This window comes from Tachyglossus aculeatus, chromosome 19, assembly GCF_015852505.1.
Source record: "Tachyglossus aculeatus isolate mTacAcu1 chromosome 19, mTacAcu1.pri, whole genome shotgun sequence".
Classification (NCBI taxonomy): domain Eukaryota; kingdom Metazoa; phylum Chordata; class Mammalia; order Monotremata; family Tachyglossidae; genus Tachyglossus; species Tachyglossus aculeatus.
In genome coordinates this window covers 24,282,703-24,295,420 of record NC_052084.1, presented here as the reverse complement: position 1 = coordinate 24,295,420, position 12,718 = coordinate 24,282,703, and the positions used below count along the sequence as shown (strand labels likewise).

The following is a 12,718-nucleotide window of genomic DNA, read 5'->3' as shown; positions in this document are numbered from 1 at the left end:
GAGCGCTTACTATGTGCAGAGCACTGTACTAAGCGCTTGGGAAGTACAAATTGGCAACACATAGAGACAGTCCCTACCCAACAGTGGGCTCACAGTCTAAAAGGGGGAGACAGAGAACAAAACCAAACATACTAACAAAATAAAATAAATAGAATAGATATGTACAAATAAAATAAATAAATAAATAGAGTAATAAATATGTACAAACATATATACATATATACAGGTGCTGTGGGGAAGGGAAGGAGGTAAGATGCGGGGAATGAAGAGGGTGACGAGGGGGAGAGGAAAGAAGGGGCTCAGTCTGGGAAGGCCTCTTGGAGGAGGTGAGCTCTCAGCAGGGCCTTGAAGGGAGGAAGAGAGCTAGCTTGGCTGGTGGGCAGAGGGAGGGCATTCCAGGCCCGGGGGATTACGTGGGCCGGGGGTCGATGGCGGGACAAGCGAGAGCGAGGTACGGTGAGGAGATTAGTGGTGGAGGAGTGGAGGGTGCGGGGTGGGCTGTAGAAGGAGAGAAGGGAGGTGAGGTAGGAGGGGGCGAGGTGATGGAGAGCTTTGAAGCCCAGGGTGAGGAGTTTCTGCCTGATGCGCAGATTGATTGGTAGCCACTGGAGATTTTTGAGGAGGGGAGTGATATGCCTAGAGCGTTTCTGGACAAAGATAATCCGGGCAGCAGCATGAAGTATGGATTGAAGTGGAGAGAGACACGAGGATGGGAGATCAGAGAGAAGGCTGTTGCAGTAGTCCAGACGGGATAGGATGAGAGCCTGAATGAGCAGGGTAGCGGTTTGGATGGAGAGGAAAGGGCGGATCTTGGCAATGTTGCGGAGCTGAGACCGGCAGGTTTTGGTGACGGCTTGGATGTGAGGGGTGAATGAGAGAGCGGAGTCGAGGATGACACCAAGGTTGTGGGCTTGTGAGACGGAAAGGATGGTAGTGCCGTCAACAGAGATGGGAAAGTCAGGGAGAGGGCAAGGTTTGGGAGGGAAGACAAGGAGTTCAGTCTTTGACATGTTGAGCTTTAGGTGGCGGGCGGACATCCAGATGGAGATGTCCTGAAGGCAGGAGGAGATGCGAGCCTGGAGGGAGGGGGAGAGAGCAGGGGCAGAGATGTAGATCTGGGTGTCATCAGCATAGAGATGATAGTTGAAGCCGTGGGAGCGAATGAGGTCACCAAGGGAGTGAGTGTAGATTGAGAACAGAAGGGGACCAAGCACTGAACCTTGGGGAACCCCCACAGTAAGAGGATGGGAGGGGGAGGAGGACCCTGCAAAAGAGACTGAGAAAGAACGACCGGAGAGATAAGAGGAGAACCAGGAGAGGACGGAGTCTGTGAAGCCAAGGTCAGATAACGTGTTGAGGAGAAGGGGGTGGTCCACAGTGTCAAAGGCAGCTGAGAGGTCGAGGAGGATTAGGACCGAGTATGAGCCGTTGGATTTGGCAAGCAGGAGGTCATTGGTGACCTTTGAGAGGGCAGTTTCCGTGGAATGAAGGGGACGGAAGCCAGACTGGAGGGGGTCGAGGAGAGAGTTGTTGTTGAGGAATTCTAGGCAGCGCGTGTAGACAACTCGTTCACCTCCCCGACTCTGAACCTCCCCCCCACCGAAGACCCTGTCTCACCCCTTTACCCTCCCTCACACTGACGCACGACCAATCGCAATTTGCCTTCTATTATTTTGCACGGCATCGAGAGGAATGGAGTGGGAACACTACCCAGGGGGAAGCGGGAACATAGTGGATTCTGTTCACAGTTTGCGGTTGGCCTTGAACTCAGGGAATTCAGAAATCTGCTGGGCTAAATTGAGGCCGGTCGGCCGGCCTGCCTGCCTGCCTTTGTATTTATTGAGTGCCTACTGTGTGCAGAGTACTAAGGACTAATCTCTTGGGAGAGGACAACATAGCAGCAAAACAGGCTCATACCTTGCCTGCTACGTGCTTACCGTCCAGAGGGGGAGACAGACATTAATTGGAATAATTCAATTACGATCATGGACAACGAACTGCATCATCTTCAGCAGCAGGAGATGTGGGAGCAGCAGCAGCAGCAGCAGCAGTAGCAGCAGCAACTTTGTTTATCAATCGCTCCCTCCTGGCCCCATGGCTCCCTGGGCCCAGGTGTCTTCCAAGCTCCCGGTGGGATACCAAGATCTCAGATCTCAATAGAGTTTAATTAAGATAAGGAAACGCGAAAACCATTTTGAAACACCTTGTCCTGGATTTAGTGCTTCCTCCACCTGCCCTCCATACCTTCCCGTCACCTGCCTCTTTACCTCTTCTACCCTCATCACCCCTCCCTCCCCAACGTTAATGAAACCAAACAGACCATCCTCTGAAGTTCTTCCCCTTAGGCACCACGGGACTCAGGTTCCCCTGGTTCCTCACCCGTCATCTCTCGGGATGTCCCGGGTTCCAAGCTCACCCTCTCTGAGTCAGTCCTTTATGAGCAGGCTCTCTCCCTGTCCTTCCTCCCCCTCAGGGATCAGAGCCTCACTCCTCCAGAGGCCTACCTCGGAATCTCAATCATCCAGGGTGCCAGACCCGAATCCAGAATCCTCTACACCCCCTCCCTGGACCCTGACTCTGTCCAGCGTCCACAGCATGAACTTTCCCTATACTCTGCTCTCCCAGCGACCCAGCTCTCTACCCCTCACATCCAAGGTGGCCGACTGTCTTCCTTTCCACGACCCAGCCCCTGTTACTTCCTCCGCAGGTTTCCTCTCCTATCATCATCTCTCCGACGAGTCTTTGCACTTTCCTGAGGGAACCGGGGTACGTGGGGTCAGTGTACACACCTACCAGAGGATGCCGTGATGGTGCCCCCTGACATGACAATAAAGCCACCCTGACATGAGTTGCTTGAATCAAGAGGATCTGTCCTAAACCATGACCCTGGTGTGTTGGGTGGTGGTGGGGGGGTCTCTTGGGATCGCCCCGTTACCCCAGCGGATTCAGCAGGCACACCCTTGCTCGACCTGCACCCCACTTTCCAGTGGATGCAGAGACCAAGTCCGGGCCAACGTTACCCATGTGATCAGAGGGAGGGAGGAAGGGAGGGGTGGTGCATCCCTTGTAGAGCACGTACAAGGGAGAATAGGTGATGAGAATGGGAGTTGTCCTGTCTTGGGCTCTAGGCAGAGCTTTCCCAAGACGCTGACCGGTAGTCTATTCTCCGGGCCCCACGAGAACTGGGGAGAAGGAACTTTTAGGGCCTGCAGGGAGGAGCCAAATCCAGATCAATCTAGCACCAGTTCAGGTGGACCCCCCACTGATGCTCAGAGCCCTCTGTCCCTGGGAAAGGCAGCCAAGGAAAGTGGTCAAGGCTCTCCATCCCAAGACCTCCTGAAGGAAAGAATAGGCCCTTTGATCCTCACTTTATGCTCCTGTCCAGAAGTAGGGGATTAGCCCTGATGATCTTTCCAAGTCTTTTCCTAATAATTAATCATAATTATGATATTTGTTAAGTGCTCCCGATGTGTCAAGCGCATATGTTCTAAGTGCTGATGTAAGATGCAAGGTAAATCAGGTTGTCCCACGTGGGGCTCCCAGCATTGATTCCCATTTTACAGAGGAGGTAACTGAGTCGCAGAGAAGTTAAAGTGGCTTGGCCACGGTCAGCCAGCAGACAAGAGGCAGAGCCAGGATTAGAACCCATGTCCTCTGAGTCCCAAGCCCGTGCTCTTTCCACTAATCATCATCATCATCATCATCTGACTGACAGACCGCACATTACATGAACAGGCATATGTATTCTGCCACTAACGCTCAATGGCAGTAAGAACTGAAGTATCACTATTCCACAATGATGGAAGCCTTTTTCTCAACCTTCCGTTTGGGTACCCTAACAATAATTATTTCAGTATGTGGCCCAACAACTCAAAGTACTTAAATTATTTCACTCACCCTCAAAAAGCTTGTGATACAGTTTCAAAGAGAGCTGCCTTTGCATTATTAATTTTCTGATTAGCTAGACATGGCATTACAAAATGCATTAGGAATTTCTTCTAGTGCCCTTATCAAATCAACCACTCCAGTTCTCTTAGCACTTACGTATTTCCCTTAAGAATGAACTCTGTCAGTCTTAGTAGTTCTGTTTGCAATGCTATACCAGGCAACTGCACTGATTGTGTTTCATCCTGTCTCTGTTAAACTGGAAGATCCTTATAGTCAGGGACCATGCATTTTTTTAAAAAATTCCAAAATATCTAGGCAGCATTCTGCACAAAGTAAGCACCCAATAAATACTGTTAATAATGGTGAGGGGAAATATTATTTTTTCTACATATGATGATGATGATGGTATTTGTTTAGCGCTTACTACATGCCAAGCACTGTTCCAAGTGCCAGAGCAGATACAGGGTAATAGGGCTGTCCCAGGTGGGGCTTACGGACTCAGTCCCCATTTTGCAGATGAGGTCACTGAGGCACAGAGAAGTTAAGTGACTTGTCCAAAGTCATATAACAGACATGTGGCAGAGCCAGGATTCTTATACAAATATGGTGATATCTGCTTAGCATGGCATGATTCTAATTTTGATTGATTGATTCATTCATTCAATTGTATTTACTGAGTGCTTATTGTGTGCAGGGCACTTTGATAAGAAGAAAAAACTCAATTTTGTTTTTGTGGTCATCTAATGAGGTTGTGTAAGCTATGCAAGTTTAAATGTTTTAGTTTCAAAGCAGGTGGAAGCAGAACACCACCAAATGCATGCACAAAATTTTATCTATTGAATAATCGTTCTTATTTCATGTATCTTGAATTCTACAAGTCCAGTTTTCCTCACTAAGGTCATGCAAACACGATTTAGTATTTCTTCATTTGTAATGCCAAGAAAGGGAACTTCCCCCAACTAATTCACTGAAGGAAAAATGATTTTATCTAAAAGAAAAAAAAATACTTCCAGGAAATATTTCTATCAAGTGACAAAGTTTATAAGAAACAACAGTTTTGTTTTGTTTTTTACTGGGCATGGGAATCTAGGATATTGAGCTAAAATATATTGAATGCACACACTTACAGAACACATAATCAGTCCTGACCACACCATATATTAACAAAGATTGTTCCTTGTTGACCATTTTCATGTCTAATGTGTTTTCTCATCAGTTCCTACAACTATTTTTCATTTTACCTCTTTGATGCATGATCTGCTCAAAATTTCTGCTTACTGAGTTAATCCTTTCTTTCATTCATCTCCCTAAACTCGTTTAGGCTGTAGGTGCCACCTAGTTTCAGTAGTGAATATATGTTATCCTGGGCTGAGACTGCCATGTAGTACATCTATAAGGCATTTATTGTGTCCTTTCAGCTTTCAGTCACTGTTTTGCCTCACCGTATGTCACCAATTTAGGGAGTCTACTCTTAGCTAGTCTCCTCATGTTTTCCACTAAGGAAACTTAGATGGAATCGAGCTACTTTCAAAATAGGCTGACTTCAACTAGGCTGACTTCATTCCAGAACCTTGTTTGTTATCTGTCTTCAATCCATGGTACTTACTGAGCACTTCCTTATCTTCTCTGTGCCTCAGTTACCTCATCTGTAAAATGGGGATCAAGACTGTTAGCCCCCCGTGGGACAACCCGATCACCCTGTAACCTCCCCAGTGCCTAGAACAGTGCTCTGCGCATAGTAAGTGCTTAATAAATGCCATCACTATTATTATTACTTAGTGCAGAACACCTTATTAATCATCTGGGAGAATAGAATGCAACAGAGTTGGTAGACAGGTTAGCCTTTAATCAGTACTATTACTTATGGCAATATTATAAGCTGTTAAGGAATAATAAGGAGATAATAAGGTAGCATTTTGCTTCTTATCTTTCCCTGAGTCCATCAAGGTAGAAGAAATCAATCTTAGGCTCAGAGTCCCTACTTGAACTGTTCCTGGTTGACCCTGAGCCCTCATCTCCTAGTAACTAAAGATTATGTTGTTCTCGTTTGGGGGCCGAAAATGAATCTTCCTCTCTTCAGAGCCTTACTGAGAGCTCACCTCCTCCAGGAGACCTTCTCAGGCTGAGCCCCCTTTTTTCTCTCCCCCTCCCCATCTCCCCCACCCTACCTCCTTCCCCTCCCCACAGCACCTGTAAATATGTTTGTACAGATTTATTACTTTATTTTAATTGTACATATTTACTATTCTATTTATTTTGTCAATGATGTGCATCTAGCTTTACTTCTATTTATTCTGATGACTTGACACCTGACCACACGTTTTGTTTTGTTGTCTGTCTGCCCCTTCTAGACTATGAGCCCATTGTTGTATACGGACTGTCTCATGACCCTGGTGTGTTGGAGGGTGGGGATTCTCTTGGGATCGCCCCGTTACCCCAGCATATTCAGCGGGCACACCCTTGCTCGACCGGCACCTCACTTTTCAGTGGATGCAGAGACCAAGTCCGGGCCAACATTACCCATGCGATCGGAGGGAGGGAGGGAGGGAGGGGTGGTGCATCTCTTGTAGAGCATGTACAAGGGAGAAAAGGTGATGAGAATGGGAGTTGTCCTGTCTTGGGCTCTAGGCAGAGCTTTCCCAAGACGCTGACTGGTAGTCTGTTCTCCGGGCCCTGCGAGAACTGGGGAGAAGGAACTTTTAGGGACTTTTAGGGCCTGCAGGGAGGGGCCAACTCCAGATCAATCTAGCACCAATTCAGGTGGACCCCCCACTGATGCTCAGAGCCCTCCGTCCCTGGGAAAGGCAGCCAAGGAAAGTGGTCAAGGCTCTCCAGCCCAAGACCTCCTGAAGGAAAGAATAGGCCCTTTGACCCTCACTTTATGCTCCTGTCCAGAAGTAGGGGGTCAGCCCTGATGATCTTTCCAAGTCTTTTCCTAATAATTAATCATAATTATGGTATTTGTTAAGCGCTCCCGATGTGCCAAGCGCATAAGTTCTAAGCACTGGTGTAAGATACAAGGTAAATCAGGTTGTCCCCCGTGGGGCTCCCAGCATTGATCCCCATTCTACAGAGGAGGTAACTGAGTCACAGAGAAGTTAAAGTGGCTTGGCCACGGTCAGCCAGCAGACAAGAGGCAGAGCCAAGATTAGAACCCATGTCCTCTGAGTCCGTGCTCTTTTCACTAATCATCATAATCATCATCATCATCATCGTCATCATCATCATCATCATCATCATCATCATCATCACCATCATGGTACTTGTTAAGTGCTTCCTATGTACCAAGCACTGTTCTAAGCACTTGACTTGACATCTGTCCCCTTATTTGGTTTGGTTGTTGTCTGTCTCCCCTTTCTAGACTATGAGCCTGATGTTGGCTAGGGCCCGTCTCTATATGTTGCCAACTTTATTTCCCAAGCGCTTAGTACAGTGCTCTGCACACAGTAAGGGCTCAATAAAGACAATTGAATGAATGAATGAGTGAATGAACTGCATTCGCGATCTCTCCTGTTTTTTGCATCAGTGATAGTGTCCCAATGGGTAAAAATGTTTTACTCGTGCCAGTAGGATTTTCTTTGAGGTAAGCAGAAAAGTGCTTTCTCTATCTCTTTAGTTTCTTTCTTTTTCCTTATTATCTGCTGTGGAGTAGACTTCCAGCTTGGCCCTTGCACTATGGCTGTGTTGACCCCTGCGATTTCCCCAAATGCATTCGCACTCGCCCCTGGCATGAGATTTTAAAGAAGAGTGAGGTGACTTTGTTGTCTTTTGTCAACTTTGCTGAAGTACTATTTTCTGCAAGTGGAAGAATCGGTATGTTTCTTCACAGATAGAGGGAGTGTTTTCGAAGGTTGTAGGTTTTCAGTATTGGCTGTGCTACTTTACTTGTCTGCTGTGTGATCTTAAGCAAGTCTTTAAGCTTCAGTTATCTCATCTGTGAAAGGGGGATTTCTACTGTGACCCCGAGTTGGGACTATGGAGGGTATGCAACCTGATCAGGTTTCATCGTACCCAAGCACTTATTATCGTACCAGTGTGGAACTAAGGCCATTTAAACCCCACCTCCCTCACCCCGACCTCTGCCCCCCACAAAGCGTTATTTTTTAGGTTTGGTGGGTGATAGGAGTTTTACACGTCGGCAACGTATAGAGACGGTCCCTCACCAACAGTGGGCTCAAGTTTCACTTTCATTTTATAATATATTCATTCAATCATATTTACTGAGTGCTTACTGTGTGCAGGGCACTGTACTCTGAGCCAACTATGTATAACCAGCTACTAGCACATTTGCTTTAATGAAGCCAATATCTCAATTAAAATTATGTTCCCTCCTTACAGCCTCCTTCTGATCTCATTGCTTTTTGGATGAGTTGTGTCTTTTCATGCCCGAACAATTGCATTTCTGGTTCCCAGTGACAAATAATTATCCATATTGCCACCCTCTGTTGCAAGGTCAGTCACTGTTGACTTTCATTCATTCAATCATGAAATGCAATCGTATTTAACAAGTACTTATTGTGTGCAGAGCACTGTACTAGGCGCTTGGGAAAGTACAATACAGCAGTAGTGACAATCCCCACTCACAATGAGCTCACAGTCTAGAGGGGGGAGACAGACAGCAATACAAATTCGTTCATTCGTTCAATCGTATTTATTGAGTGCTTACTTTGTGCAGAGCACTGTACTAAGGGTTTGGGAAGTCCAAGTTGGCACTATGTAGAGACGGTCCCTACCCAACGGCGGGCTCACAGTCTGGAAGGGGGAGACAGACAACAAAACATAACATATTAACAAAATCAAATAAATAGAATAAATGTGTAGAAGAAAAATCAATCAATAAATAGAGTAATAAACATGTACAAACATATATACAGGTACAGATAAAAAGACATCAATATAAACCAATAAAATGACAGATGTATACTTACGTGCTGTGGAGCAGGGGCGGGGGAAGGAGCAAAGGGAGCAAGTAGGGGCAACAGAGAAGGGAGAGGGAGGGAGATGAGGAAAAGTGGCCGAAGCTGGGAAGGCCTCTTGGGGGAGACGGGCCTTCAGTAAGGCTTTGAAGGGGCGGGAGAGGAAACCTGCAACTATTGCCTCTAGGAGGTGTAAACTTGTTGGGGGCAGAGAAAGTGTCTGTAACATTGATATCTTGTAGTTGATTTATGTATTCCTATTAATGTCTATCTCCCCCTCTAGACTGTGAGCCCACTGTGGGCAGGGGATGTGTCTGTTTACTGTCGTATCTATCGTACTCTCTCAAGCGCTTAGTACAGGGCTTTGCGCCCAGTAAGCGCTCAAGCGGTCAAACGGTTGACTGAAGGGGAAGAGCGGTGACATCAGCCTCGAGGGTTGGGGATATGTAACTGAGGGAGGGCGCTGTGCATCCTGGGAAGGGGCTCGGCGGGTCTTTCGGTACAATCCTGCAGCGGATTTTGCGGGGGAAAGAGCTGCATTTTATAAGCGCTAGATATCGAGGTAATAAGAGTCCCAAAGCGCATTATCTGGGGAGGCCGGTTGCGGCGCGTCCTAGGGAGCGCACATTTACAGTGTCTTCCTTGGGGGGCCGTGGCGGTTGGTGGGTGGAGCAAGTCATACTTACCTGGCAGGGGAGACACCATGATCGTGTAGGTGGTTTTCCCAGGTTGAGGTTCAGCCATTGCACTGCGGGCTGTGCTGACCCCTGCGATTTCCCCAAATGCGGGAAACTCGACTGCATGATTTGTGGTAGTGGGGGACTGCGTTCGCACTCTCACCTGGTGTGTTGGTTTGAAAGACAGAATAAAAGCCGGGAGAAGAAGAGGGGAAGTCAAACCGCCTTCAACCTCGCGGTTGATATAGAACGAGAAGAAGGCGTCATTCTGGTGTGTGGTGACGTTTTCGTGGTTTCCCCGGGTGTGGTTGCTATTTATTTTACTTGTACATATTTATTCTATTTATTTTATTTTGTTAATATGTTTTGTTTTGTTGTCTGTCTCCCCCCTTCTAGACTGTGAGCCCACTGTTGGGTTGGGACCGTCACTATATGTTGCCAACCTGGACTTCCCAAGCGCTCAATAAATACGACTGAATGAATGAATGAATAAGCAGCAATCAGGTTGGTCACAGTCCATGTTCTTTACTGGGCTCACAGTCTTAATCCCCATGTTTGCAGATGAGGTATCTGAGGCCCAGAGAAGTGAAGTGACTTGCCGAAAATCGCACAACAGACACCCACCTCCTTCTGATTCCCAGGCCTGTGCTCTCCCACTCACTAGGTTATGCTGTTTCACGTATTTTCCTTGGCTTCTCTTCAAATGAACTTCTTGAGTGTCTCTGAGAAAGCATCGTGGCCTAGTAGAAAGAGCCCGGCCCTGGGAGTCAGAGAGCCTGGGTTCTAATCCTGGCTCTGCCACTTGTCTGCTCTGTGACTTCGGGGCAGTCATTTCACTTCTCACTGCCCCGGTGCTCTTATCCGCAAAATGGAGATTTTGATCTCCCTCCTAATTAGAGTATGAGTTCCAACTGGGACAAGCACTGGGTCCGACCTGAATATCTTCCCCAGTGCTTAGCACAGTGCTGAGAACAAAGCAAGTGCTGAGTACACGTCAGATATTGCTGTTCCTATTGTCGGCTTTATTTCTTGCCTGTGGCACCAGCCAAGAAAGGAAACAGAGAGAAAATAAAGCAACCACTTAGGGAACCTGGCATTTGATTGGCTGAAGAGACATTGGTAAAGTAATGAAGAAGGCCTGGTTCTCCAGCATAGTGGAACACCTATCCAGTTAAAGGAAGGGAAAAGCAGTATGTTGAGAGCAAGCGGGCTGTTCTGAGGTGATTGTTTCCTTTAACATAGGCTTTCTTTTAGAATGTGAAATTGCTGACGGTTGATACGTCCACCTTAATCGAATGATAGGAAGGAATCATCCTGGCATGTTAGTCGAGGTGGAGTTCTCTAAGACTATACTTTTAGGGATCATTTCTATAGTATGTAACTAGAAAAGTGAGATCCAAAGTGTAGAGACTGAAACCACGAGAAAGAGGGATAGTGTTTTCTCCTGACGAAGGCTGGAGGGAGAGAACAAAAGCTGAGTGGTTTTTCTTTAGTATGTTATGAAGGAAAGGGTTTATGAGTTCTTTTTGTAGGAAGTAGTGAGCGAGCGAGGCATCTTTCCCTCCATTTCCCAGTTGACGCTAAGGAGACTCAGGAAAAGGGTTTATGTATCCGAGATGACCTTGCAGGTAATTGTCTGCCGGGAGCTTCTGGGTTCTCAGAGAGGGGGTTTACCCGGAGAGACAAGATCCTGCCCCCCTGCTTCCCACTCCCCATTGTGTACTGGGGACCTAGAGCTGCACTGATAGAGTGAATGGGGGGAGGGGAGGGAACACTCTGATTTTCTCTCACAGACCCCTTCCCTTTCCACCCCCATCTCTTCACGCCCAGGCTGCCGGCCCCTGCCTCAGGATCACTGCAATTGAGGAGAGGGAGGGACTCAACAAGGAGATAACAATGTGTTAACGATCCACCATCAAATACTAAGGTGTTAGTGCTCAGTGGTCGCCCATTCCCTCCAGACCTATGCTGCAATGACTCGCCAAGGTCGCTTATTCCCTCCGGTCTCATACTTTAATGACTCACTAATCAATCAGTCAATCAATCAATCGTATTGGTTGAGCGCTTACTGTGTGCAGAGCACTGTACTAAGCGCTTGGGAAGTCCAAGTTGGCAACACATAGAGATGGTCACTACCCAACAGTGGGCTCACAGTCTAGAAGGGGGAGACAGAGAACAAAACAAAACATATTAACAAAATAAAATAAATAGAATAGATATGTACAAGTATAATAAATAAATAAATAGAGTATTAAATCCGTACAAACAAATATACATATATACAGGTGGTGTGGGGAAGGGAAGGAGGTAAGGCGGGGGGGATGGAGAGGGGGAGGAGGGGGAGAGGAAGGAGGGGGCTCAGTCTGGGAAGGCCTCCTTCTGAGCTGTTAATGGCAGCTCAGACCTTGTGGATTCCCTCCAGCTGGGAGTGGCTGAGTCGCCCCCTACTAGAGGCGCTTTGTTGCCCACTGGGACTACATACAGATCCGCTGCTACAGCTCTGGACTTTTTTTTCTTCCACTCTAGCCTCCCCCATGCACCCTCAGCCCCGTCTCTCTGATTTGCCCCCCGCGCCCAGCACCTCTCTTCATCCCTTTCCCCACAGGCCAACCTGCTTCTCTCCAGATTTCTTGAGAAACTTGTTTACACCCAGTATCTCCACTTCGTACTCTCCAGTTCTCTCCTAGATCCCATCCAATGTGGCTCCGCAGAGACAGCCCTACCGAAGGTCTCCAATGACCTTTCTCGCCAAATCTGACTTTCACTTCAAGTTTATCCTTTCCTGCCTTAACTCAGCCCTCTCTTCTGCCAGACAAAACTATTTCTCCTCCCTTATTGACACCCATGCCCATCACCTCCGCCAGCTCTTCTGCACACTCAACTCCCTTCTCAGGCCCCCGGTTCCTCCCCCTCCTCCTTCCCTCACCCCCAACGATCTGGCCTCCTACTTCATTAACAAAATTAAATCCATCAGGTCCGCCCTCCTCAAAGTCTCTTCCCCCCCTTCTCTAACCCCCCGGCTCTCAACACTCTCTGCTACTCTCCCATCCTTCCCAGCAGCATCCTCAGAGGAGCTCTCCTCCCTCCTCTCAAGTGCTACTCCAGCCACCTGTGCTTCTGACCCCATTCCCTCTCATCTCATGAAATCTCTGGCTCCATCCCTTCTCCCCTCCTTAACTTCCATCTTCAACTGCTCACTCTCCACTGGTTCCTTCCCCCCTGCCTTCAAACATGCCC

General features: G+C 47.6%; 1 non-coding gene and 1 pseudogene across 1 annotated transcript; both read left to right on the top strand.

Annotated features, from left to right (window-relative positions):
* The first annotated feature begins 9,482 nt into the window (after window positions 1–9,482).
* On the top strand, window positions 9,483–9,647 carry LOC119941047. The gene has a single exon (XR_005455085.1). It is a non-coding gene; the product is annotated as a U1 spliceosomal RNA (small nuclear RNA).
* Window positions 9,648–10,824: 1,177 nt separating this feature from the next.
* Window positions 10,825–10,964, top strand: LOC119941139 (annotated as a pseudogene).
* The last annotated feature ends 1,754 nt before the right edge of the window (window positions 10,965–12,718 follow it).